Source organism: Arachis hypogaea, chromosome 11, assembly GCF_003086295.3.
Source record: "Arachis hypogaea cultivar Tifrunner chromosome 11, arahy.Tifrunner.gnm2.J5K5, whole genome shotgun sequence".
NCBI classification, from domain to species: Eukaryota; Viridiplantae; Streptophyta; class Magnoliopsida; order Fabales; family Fabaceae; genus Arachis; species Arachis hypogaea.
Genome location: NC_092046.1, coordinates 82,375,634 through 82,387,839, shown reverse-complemented (window position 1 = coordinate 82,387,839; position 12,206 = coordinate 82,375,634). Strand labels below are relative to the sequence as shown.

The following is a 12,206-nucleotide window of genomic DNA, read 5'->3' as shown; positions in this document are numbered from 1 at the left end:
TAATGACAGAAAAACAGACAGAGACTAGTGAACGAACTAGGGCAACTTAGTTAGTACTTGAGTTGTGTAACATCCCTTCCAGCAAAATACCTTGCTTAAGTCAGGGTATTTCTACTAGAAAGAACGTTACGTGACCTTTTCTAATATTAACTACTTAATTACTGAGCCTTTGTATCGATTTCGCGTTTCAGTTTTAAGAAAATGCCAGAAAATTTTGTTTTTATTCATTAATGACAAGTATCAAGGATAAACATTGCAAATAATAATAACAATCACATAAATATTATTAATAGTAATTCTTATACATAAGAAGTCATATAAACCCAAATACAACACCTACCCCTCTATTAAAATAAAACCTCAAAGGACAAGAGCGAGGGGACTCTGAAAGCAATTAAAACCATAAAGAAAGCCTACTAATCGCTCGCAGCTTCAAATTGCGTCTTCAAACCTGTCACTGAAAGGGTGAAAAATTTTGAGGTGAGAACCAAACCACATGTTCTCAGTAGAGGTAGAGAATGCCGTGAAAGTAAAGAATAAAACGCAAATAGTTAATTTCATTCAGAAATATTTAAAAGAAAAACTATTTTCATTTGCAGTGATCTTTATTCGCCTTATCAACCTTTTATTTTGAAAACCAACGGCATAACATTCAAAAATCCAAAATCTTATAAAGCATCAGTTAATTATCCAAAATTCTAAACCCATATTTTCCTTTATAAAAATTTTGAAAAGCTTTCCTAGGACGTATGAATGACTAATCTGTTCCAAGCATAGGTTCATTAAGTCTATGCTGAACCAGCTCAATCTTTCATACTTACTAAACCTAAAACACAACCCAATCACGGCCTCAGGCCCAAGCAATTCAACCAACACCCAATTCACCACAATCCAGCCAATCAGTTACAAACACAAGTAATGAGATTCAAACACAATCAAGAGCAATTACATCAAGTATAGCAATTAGCAATTAAACAGGATTATTCACTTAGGCAAACCAATTACAATATACACACCCAAACAATATCACATAGATGCATATGATGAATGTCTAGTCCTAGTACAGGCCATGAGCTCATGTGTCGGTTGGCTGCCCGCAATCCCGACATTTATCCGGTCACGAGTAGTCCCGATTTTCCCAGATACGATTTTCCGTTCCTAAATAAATGCGCATATAATAATAGCCGCTCATTTGAGACAGCCTCTGCTTACTGCAGGAAAATATATATATACTCTGCTCTGCTCTGGGGAAGCGGAAAATGGCTGTAGGTAACTTAGTTTCCCTACAGAAGCTCTGTGTTGCATTAAGCAACTAATATATATAAATATAACTCTGGGTTGCATCAAGCAACTAATATATATATATATATACAAATATCTCTTTACTCTGCTCTGGTTTCTCTTTTCTCTGCATCTCTTTACTCTACTCTAGTTGCTCTGTTCTCTGTATCCCTTTACTTTTCTCTAATTACTCTTTTATCTATATCTATATTACTCTTTTTCTCTTTATCTATTTACTTTACTCTGGTTGCTCTGTTCTCTGTGTTTTTCTACTCTGCTCTGATTACTCTTTTCTTTTTATCTCTTTACTCTTTTGTAATTGTAAATATGCAAGTGGGACCATAGTTTTTGATTGCGGATGGCGGCTCATGGCGGTGAGCCGAAAATCCGCCATAAAATAATAGCGGATGGTGTTGCGGAATATGGCGGAAATGGCGGATTACCTAAAGAGTACATATATATGTACAAAAAAATATGTAAACAAATTGCAAATATAATAAACTATAAAATCTAATCTATATAATCATTTTTCAAGTCATAAGACATCCGATTAATGCAGCAAATATAATAGAAAATTCAGCAAATAAACATAAGACATGAAACATAAAAACTAAAAACTTAAAAGAAAGACCAAAGCCATTGTCTCATCATGTCTTTAAACTAAAGAATGATGAAATAAACCATCTAAATTCTAGCTCTCATAAACTTGGTTCCTCCTTTGGAGCTGCAGGTTGTTTCCTTTTTCTATTTTGTTGTCTTCTCCTAGTATTTTTCGTAGGCTCATTTCCCCCCATTGCTTCAATTCTACTGGAGCAGACGGCAGCTGCAGGATGAGCAGGAGCAGTGCCAGCAGCATGACCAGCAGAGGCAGAGGCAGGGGCAGGGGTATCAGAATCATGGGCTGGTCTGGAAGTTGACATAGTGAACTAAACTGAACGGGAAAAATTGGAGGAAGAGAGGTTTATGAGGGAAGAGAAGGAGACGATGAACTGAACGAACAACGAAGAAAAAAAAGGGAATGTATGTAACGACGAACTAGAAAGAGAGGGAACTGTGGTGATGAGCGGCGGCAACCACCCGCGGCGAAGATCGGCGCCGACGGCAGGCACAGAGAAGAGAAAACAGAAATGGAGAGCCGTTTTTTACGTCAATAAGAGAGGAAGAGAAGTTTTTGAATAACAGAGGCTAATTAGGGTTACCGGTATCACTTAGGGTTTCCTAAATTACCCAATTACCCCCGATTTTTTTCAAAAAATCCGAAAATCCCCGACATTTCCGCCATTTCAATGGCGTTTCGCTATGGCGCCACTGCAATTGCGGCCGCCTTTTCACCCGCCGTGAAAACCACGTTGCGCTGGCCTCTGTATGGCGGCGAGGCCAAATTCCGCCACGCCATACCGCCATGGCGCCGCCTTAACCGATATTTTAAAACACTGAGCGGGACAAACCCACGCCCTTGCCAACATTCTCGTATACCAAATAATTTCTTCTTACAGGAATAATTGAAGTTTTTATCATTAAATAAGCCTAAAATATTGATTTTGATTAAGTCATTATACTTTTGTAAAAATTTGGATATAATCTCCTTTAAAAATAGGACTTATCCACCCTTACGGGTTCCTTCTTTCTCAACATTTCGTCAGCCTCTTTCAGCAATTGCCACAGCAATATATTCTCAAAAACATTTGATAATAGAAAATCTATTTCTTAAATTCCATATCCAAAATAATTACTAACACAACATGGCAGCCTGATTTCTATTTTGTTTTTAAAATATCAAATGAATTTGGAATTATGAAAACTTTATATCCATACGACCGTCTCGGATTAAGCTTTCTATTAAACTAAAAATCATAATTTTTCGTTGACTCTAACTTCGGAAATATAAGCAAAACTGTGACTGCTCTGCAGTGTTCTAAATCCAGAAAACAGCAGCAGCATACAACATTCGAAATTTCATATAAAATCCAAATTGAATCCAACTACCTTCAAAATTAATGTGGTTAAACTTGACTTACCCAAATTTCTTTCTCAATTAGTTCCAGGGTCATACCATTTTTAATGAAGGAGTTACGTAGCTTGGAAGTTAGGTAATTTTCTGCAGAATTCTGTTTTACAAATCATTAAACACAACCTCTTCCAAGTCCCAAAACTCACTTATTAAAACATGGAAAACCCTGAAATTTGAATCATATGTACTAAACATAATCAAATTTCACCTGCAATTAGTTGCATATCAATATCATTCAAGAATTAAAAATTATAAAGTCTCAAAGTTACTGACTTAGAAAACAAAACCTGACTTTTACTGCATAATACATCTTACTTTAAAAATCCAAATCATTAAAACCACAACTCTAAAAATTCTAAATTTTTATGAAATTAAAGTATTAGGACCAGAGTTTCATTTAAAATTGGTTCCATTTCAAAATTCAAACTGGAGAAATTCCAATAGAGGAAACAAGTTGCTACTGTGTTAAACGTTCTGCTGAAAAACCAGATTTGACATCCATAATTCAAAAATTTACCATAAATCATAAACTTAATGAAAAAGTCTCAAATTCACCAGTTCAGCTCCCTATATTCCCAAGCTTAATCCGGGCTTAGTTCCACACAATTCCGATAATCACAAAATTAGTTATAGCTTTTCAAAGTTGCTGACTCAGTTTAGAAATTATGCAGAAAATCAGATTTTAGAATTCAACTTTGAAAAATCATAACTAATTCTTTAGTTGATACGAAACCTTCAAAATTGAGTTTTCACAATTACACTTAATATAATTTCATTAACACTTAAATTCTTATCATTTCAGTCACTATAGAGTCACTGATTCACTTTCAAAGTTGCCGTTTAATTTCAAAGAGAACCTGATTTACAGCAAACCATTTAGTGTTCAAAATCCAACCCTTCAATACCCCTCAAAACCAATTCCAAATCAACCACCAACCAAGCTCATTAACATTACAATATACCAAATAATAGCTGAACAGCAACAAATCCAACATAACCCATTAAAATTCAGTAATTCTCAACAATAAGTCATCAAACTATTCCCAATCTACATAATCAATCAATATCACCAATCAACAATTCCAAATCACAATCTCAACCATTCCAATCATAATTTCAGCCATAATTCAATATTCACATAATCAATCAATTACTCACATCTATTAAATCTATTTGCAGTTATTCAATAAACCTTGTAGGCATTCTTAAATTGAAATTGTTTTAAACCCCCTACCTCGATGTCACAATTGCAGAATTTGAACTCAACTGCCCCCGTTTCGTTTCTAATTTACAGCAGTGACAACAATCCTAATGCAATCAAGGACACCGCTGGAATAGCAACAGCTTTAATTTTGCGGCAATGATGATGGTTGCAGCGGGACAAGAATTTGAATCTAATGTAGTCAAGGGCAGAAACAGCCCTGGGAATTGACGACAAAGTAAAAATTAAAATTGAATTAAAACAAGAATATAACAACTATACCAGTGCCAAAACAGAGCGTGCAAATGGACAATTCCCAAAGAAAAGATTAGACCAGTACCAAGATAATAGAATCAGAACCAGCAACAGCCCGGCGTTGGCTTCCGGCAACGGCAACACCATCGCCAGTGGCTCCAATTGGGACAAACTCCAGCAAACATCATATAACCAAGGACATCAGAGGCAGATACAGGGTATTTACAGAGCAATAAAGGTTCAGAGATGGTGGTTCTCATGGCTAGGGTTTAACTGACTCACCATTAATCATGGCGGCAACCAGAAATTCCGGCGGCAGAGGAATGGTCCCTCCTCGGTGCGTCACTCTCTCACACATGTCTCGTCCTCTTCCTCTGTGACATCATCAACGAAACCTCTTCTCCCATGTTCGTTTTTCCCGCTGTGGTGGTAGCGGCTTCCACTAACAGCAGCGCCGGCGATGGAACTTCCCTCCTTCACGCGGTGCTTCTCTACTTCGATCACCCTCTCCTCTATGACGGCTAGGGTTTGGTGGTGTGGCGGTCAGACAGCGGCGACGGTGGCTGTGTTCATCACCAGCAACGCCTCTTCCTTCCCTTCCCCTCTCCTCTCCTTCTCATCCTCTGGCTCCCTTTGGTTCGGACTCTCCCTCTCCGTCACTCCCACTCTAATTTTTGCCTTCCCCTTTTATTTTGCTATCAACATATATATGATATACGTTCTTTTGAAGATAAATTGTGAGAGTGGATAAACGTGGGGTTATAAGGAGGAGATGAGTATACTGGTGCGTGTGTGGGTTTAATTGGTTAGGGAGTACACGTATTAGATACTAACAGTACGTATAAAATAAGAAACATAAGACTAGAAAAAATATATACGAGTAATTTAACAATTTTACAAAACATTTATGATAGGATAACAATTTAGAATTTAAATATAATGCTATAAAGATTACTTTTAAAATGCATAAAATTTTATCTATCAATCTATTAACGAGCTCAAATAATTATTTTTAATTTAAATCATAAAGTAAATATACTAATTACATTTTTATAAAATGTAGTTTAAACTCAAAACTAATTATTCAAATTAAATAATATAATTTTTTATTATTTTTCTATCACCGAAACTTTAATTTCAATTTACAAAATATCTAATTATAATAAAATTACTTAAACTTAAAGTATTTATAAAAGTCTATTTAATCATTCCTAATAAATTAATCTCTAAGAGCTCAAACTAATAAAATAAACTATAATTTATCTATAATAGAAATTATTTAAATTAAATTATACAATTTTCAAAATATAAAATAACCAACTATAAAAATTTACACAAGAATATTAATTGAATTAACTCCAAATATTAGTAAACTAATTTAATTACTCTCAATTGATTAATTTATAAAATAAGATATCAAATGAATAAAATAAATCGTAACCTTTTCAGAATAAAAGTTACTTAAATTAAATTATACAATTCTTTCTTATTTTTCAATTTCTAAAATTATACAAAATATTCTATTATAATAAGATTACTTAAAAATATTAATTGATTTCAAAATAAAACTATCTCCGAATCTATTTAATTATTTCTAACAAAATAATTTCTAAAATTATAAAGTTTAAACTTAATAAGATAAAATCACAATTTATTTATATTTAGATTTTTAAAAATGCGGAATGTTACATTCTATCCAACTTACAAAAATTTTCGCCCTCAAAAATTGATATAAGATGGAGAAAAGATTCATATTCACATCCCCTTTCGAATATTTTAAAGATACCAAGAAAATTATATCACAAATACAGAAGAAAATATATTAGGTGATACAAAAGTTAATAAAAATAACTTGACGCAAACCAAATTTCAAAATCTAAAATTAAATAGGCACAATGTTCGTTCAGAACTCTTAACAAAGAATGATCACTTCCTCTCGTCGCCTCAAAATTAAACTCCTTATAACTTCGTATACTGACCAGATTCACTTTTCACACGTACAAATCGCGTCCCTAAGAACTAGCGTGTATAAGAAATACGAAACATAAGAAGAGAAAGATAAACGGCACAAAAGATTTATGCGAGAAATAAGAAGAATACTCAAGTTTGCAAGTGCACAAGATGGTATTTCGCAAGGTTCTGAAGGAATACATGAGATTACCAAACAAGAAGAATATATATAAGCAACAAAATGTAGCATAAAGGGAGTTAATTCGAAGCTTAGGAAGGAATTTTGAATCAAACAATTTCAATATAAGCATCATTAGGGAAAATAGTACAACGATTTTGAATAACTTCAATTTGAAATAGAGGGAATTGGTTTATTTTTTTTTTCAAAAGAAAATATTTAAATCCAACATTTTTCAAAAGTACTAAATTATGTATAAACAATATGTTATACCGATTTAATTCCAAACCAAAACAAATCAGGGGAGGTTTGTAAATTAAAGCTTGTTTGGCGCTAAGGACAAAATATTTTCTTTAAAAATCTTGGAGGATACTTAAGTACATAATTAGGTAAGAATAGCCATAAAATTATGGTAAATTTAGAAGAAAATCAGCTTCTATTCAAAGAATAAATTCAAAAATAAAATTTTCTATAAATCAATAAAAGATAAGTGGTATATCACAGATAAACAAGATTAAACTACATAAAGAAGCTTCAGAGTTTATGTAAGAAAGTCTAGGCTGAATTAAAAACAATCCCATCAAAATTTAAGTAAGGGTTGTGGATACAGTCAAGTAAGAAAAGATTTAAATTGAAATTTTTCTCGAAGAGAATCTGAAACAAGTACTCAAGAAGGAAATTACAAGAAATGGTATGTTGCATCGAGATAAATCAGAGTTCAGAGCAAGGAGCATAGAGTTTGCAAGGTAAGGATAAATGTTCCAAAAGATTCAAACAACAACCAGATACAGAGTCAAGCAAGGACGTGCACGAATGATAATACAAGGTTAGTAAGAAAGAGATCAAAAATTAGAAATTCCATTACAATTAGTAGAGAAAGAGATAACGCTAAGCACGAATAAAGAGCATACATCGAAACGGAACTAGTCTCTAGACTTTAGTTTCTAACGTCCCCAAAACCTCGTGATTCGCGTGACTTAACACTGCTATTTCGTCTATGATAACCCATTAGTATTTCCATATACATAAATCATTTGTATTAAGTTGGCCAAACTTGATACCATGAGGTATGAAATGGTAAATTAATAGCATTAATCATCAGACAGTCATGCATATAAAACATAAACTCTTGTCATCAGAACAAGTTAGAAAGCATGACAGACACTCAGAGTATGCAATGAAGCATAGTCAGTCCACTCCCAAGGCTCTACAGGAAGGACTACTCTGATACCATATTGTAACATCTCTTCCAGCAAAATACCTTGCTTAAGTCAGGGTATTTCTACTAGAAAGAATGTTACGTGACCTGTTCTAATATTAACTACTTAATTACTGAGCCTTTGTATCGATTTCGCGTTTCAATTTTAAGAAAATGCCAGAAAATTTTGTTTTTATTCATTAATGACATGTATCAAGGATAAACATTGCAAATAATAATAACAATCACATAAGTATTATTAATAGTAATTCTTATACATAAGAAGTCATATAAACCCAAATACAACACCTACCCCTCTGTTAAAATAAAACCTCAAAGGACAAGAGCGAGGAGACTCTATGAAAGCAATTAAAACCATAAAGAAAGCCTACTAATCGCTCGCAGGTTCAAATTGCGTCTTCAAACCTGTCACTGAAAGGGTGGAAAATTTCGGGGTGAGAACCAAACCACATGTTCTCAGTAGAGGTAGAGAATGCCGTGAAAGTAAAGAATAAAACGCAAATAGTTAATTTCATTCAGAAATATTTAAAAGAAAAACTATTTTCATTTGCAGTGATCTTTATTCGCCTTATCAACCTTTTATTTTGAAAACCAACGGCATAACATTCAAAAATCCAAAATCTTATAAAGCATCAGTTAATTATCCAAAATTCTAAACCCATATTTTCCTTTATAAAAATTTTGAAAAGCTTTCCTAGGCCGTATGAATGACTAATTTGTTCCAAGCATAGGTTCATTAAGTCTATGCTGAACCAGCTCAATCTTTCATACTTACTAAACCTCAAACATAACCCAATCACGGCCTCAGGCCCAAGCAATTCAACCAACACCCAATTCACCACAATCCAGCCAATTAGTTACAAACACAAGTAATGAGATTCAAACACAATCAAGAGCAATTACATCAAGTATAGCAATTAGTAATTAAACAGGATTATTCACTTAGGTAAACCAATTACAATATACACACCCAAACAATATCACATAGATGCATATGATGAATGTCTAGTCCTAGTACAGGCCATGAGCTCATGTGTCGGTTGGCTGTCCGCAATCCCGACATTTATCCAGTCACGAGTAGTCCCGATTTTCCCAGATACGATTTTCCGTTCCTAAATAAATGCGCATATAATAATAGCCGCTCATTTGAGACAGCCTCTGCTTACTGCAGGAAAATATTTATATACTCTGCTCTACTCTGGGAAAGCGGAAAATGGCTGTAGGTAACTTAGTTTCCCTACAGAAGCTCTGTGTTGCATTAAGCAACTAATATATATAAATATAACTCAGGGTTGCATCAAGCAACTAAGATATATATATATATATATATATACAAATATCTCTTTACTCTGCTCTGGTTTCTCTCTTCTCTGCATCTCTTTACTCTATTCTAGTTGCTCTGTTCTCTGTATCCCTTTACTTTTCTCTAATTACTCTTTCATCTGTATCTATATTACTCTTTTTCTCTTTATCTCTTTACTTTACTCTGGCTGCTCTGTTCTCTGTATTTTTCTACTCTGCTCTGATTACTCTTTTCTTTTTATCTCTTTACTCTTTTGTAATTGTAAATATGCAAGCGGGACAAAACCCATGCCCTTGCCAACAATCTCGTATACCAAATAATTTCTTCTTACAGGAATCATTGAAGTTTTTATCATTAAATAAACCTTAAATATTGATTTTGATTAAGTCATTATACTTTTGTAAAAATTTGGACATAATCTCCTTTAAAAATAGGACTTATCCACCCTTACGGGTTCCTTCTTTCTCAACATTTCGTCAGCCTCTTTCAGCAATTGCCACAGTAATATATTCTCAAAAATATTTGATAATAGAAAATCTATTTCTTAAATTTCATATCCAAAATAATTACCAACACAACTTGGCAGCCTGATTTCCATTTTGTTTTTAAAATATCAAATAAATTCGGAATTACACAAACTTTATATCCATGCGACCGTTTCAGATTAAGCTTTCTATTAAATTAAAAATCATAATTTTTCGTTGATTCTAGCTTCGGAAATATAAGCAAAACCGTGACTGCTCTGCAGTGTTCTAAATCCAGAAAACAGCAGCAGCATACAACATTCGAAATTTCATATAAAATCCAAATTGAATCCAACCACCTTCAAAATTAATGTGGTTAAACTTAACTTACCCAAATCTATTTCTCAATTAGTTCCAGGGTCATACCATTTTTTATGAAGGAGTTACGTAGCTTGAAAATTAGGTAATTTTCTGCAGAATTCTGTTTTACAAATCATTAAACACAACCTCTTCCAAGTCCCATGACTCACTTATTAAAACATGGAAAACCCTGAAATTTGAATCATATGTACTAAACATACTCAAATTTTACCTCCAATTGGTTGCATCTCAATATTATTCCAGAATTAAAAATTATAAAGTCTCAAAGTTACTGACTTAGAAAACAAAACCTGACTTTTACTGCATAATACATCTTACTTTAAAAATCCAAATCTTTAAAACCACAACTCTAACAATGATAAATTTTTATGAAATTAAAGTATTAGGACCAAAGTTTCATTTAAAATTGGTTCCATTTCAAAATTCAAACTGGAGAAATTTCAATAGAGGAAACAAGTTGCTGCTGTGTTAAACGTTCTGCAGAAAAACCAGATTTGACATCCATAATTCAAAAATTTACCATAAATCATAAACTTAATGAAAAAGTCTCAAATTCACCAGTTCAACTCCCTATATTCCCAAGCATAATCTGGACTTGGTTCCACACAATTCCGATAATCACAAAATTAGTTATAGCTTTTCAAAGTTGCTGACTCAGTTTAGAAATTATGCAGAAAATCAGATTTTAGAATTCAACTTTGAAAAATCATAACTAATTCTTTAGTTGATACGAAACCTTCAAAATTGAGTTTTCACAATTACACTTAATATAATTTTATTAACACTTAAATTCTTATCATTTCAGTCACTATAGAGTCACTGATTCACTTTCAAAGTTGCCGTTTAATTTCAAGAGAACCTGATTTTCAGCAAACTATTTAGTGTTCAAAATCCAACCCTTCAATACCCCTCAAAACCAATTCCAAATCAACCACCAACCAAGGTCATTAACATTACAATATACCAAATAATAGCTCAACAGCAACAAATCCAACATAACCCATTAAAATTCACTAATTCTCAACAATAAGTCATCAAACTATTCCCAATCTACATAATCAATCAATATCACCAATCAACAATTCCAAATCACAATCTCAACCATTCCAATCACAATTTCAGCCACAATTCAATATTCACATAATCAATCAATTACTCACATCTATTAAATCTATTTGCAGTTATTCAATAAACCTTGTAGGCATTCTTAAATTGAAATCGTTTTAAACCCCCTACCTCAATGTCGCAATTGCAGAATTTGAACACAACTGCCCCCATTTTGTTTCTAATTTACAGCAGTGACAACAATCCTAATGCAATCAAGGACACCGCTGGAACAGCAACAGCTTTAATTTCGCGGCAATGATGATGGTTACAGCAGGACAAGAATTTGAATCTAATGTAGTCAAGGGCAGAAACAGCCCTGGGAATTGACAACAAAGTAAAAACTAAAATTGAATTAAAACAAGAATATAACAACTATACTAGTGCCAAAACAGAGCATGCAAATGGACAAGTCCCAAAGAAAATATTAGACCAGTACCAAGATAATAGAATCAGAACCAGCAACAGCCCGGCGTTGGCTTCCGGCAGCGGCAACACCTTCACCAGTGGCTCCAATTGGGACAAACTCCAGCAAACATCATATAACCAAGGACATCAGAGGCAGATACAAGGTATTTACAGAGCAATAAAGGTTCAGAGATGGTGGTTCTCATGGCTAGGGTTTAACTGACTCACCATTAATCATGGCGGCAACCAGAAATTCCGGCGGCGGCCTCGGCAGAGGAATGGTCCCTCCTCGGTGCGTCACTCTCTCACACACGTCTCGTCCTCTTCCTCTATGACAACATCAACGAAACCTCTTCTCCCATTTTCGTTTTCCCCGCTGCGGTGGTAGCGGCTTCCACTAACAGCAGCGCCGGCGATGGAACTTCCCTCCTTCACGCGGTGCTTCTCTACT

General features: G+C 33.9%; 1 long non-coding RNA gene across 2 annotated transcripts; it reads right to left on the bottom strand.

Moving 5' to 3' along the window:
* Positions 1 to 253: 253 nt before the first annotated feature.
* On the bottom strand, positions 254 to 11,982 carry LOC112722263 (uncharacterized). Of its 2 annotated transcripts, none has more exons than XR_003162556.3 (3): positions 11,787 to 11,982; positions 11,480 to 11,666; positions 254 to 457 (listed from the first exon to the last, which is right to left on the bottom strand). It is a non-coding gene; the product is annotated as an uncharacterized lncRNA (long non-coding RNA). The 2 variants fall into 2 exon arrangements; XR_003162555.3 differs by lacking the exon at positions 254 to 457 and adding an exon at positions 8,301 to 8,506.
* Between the last annotated feature and the right edge of the window lie 224 nt (positions 11,983 to 12,206).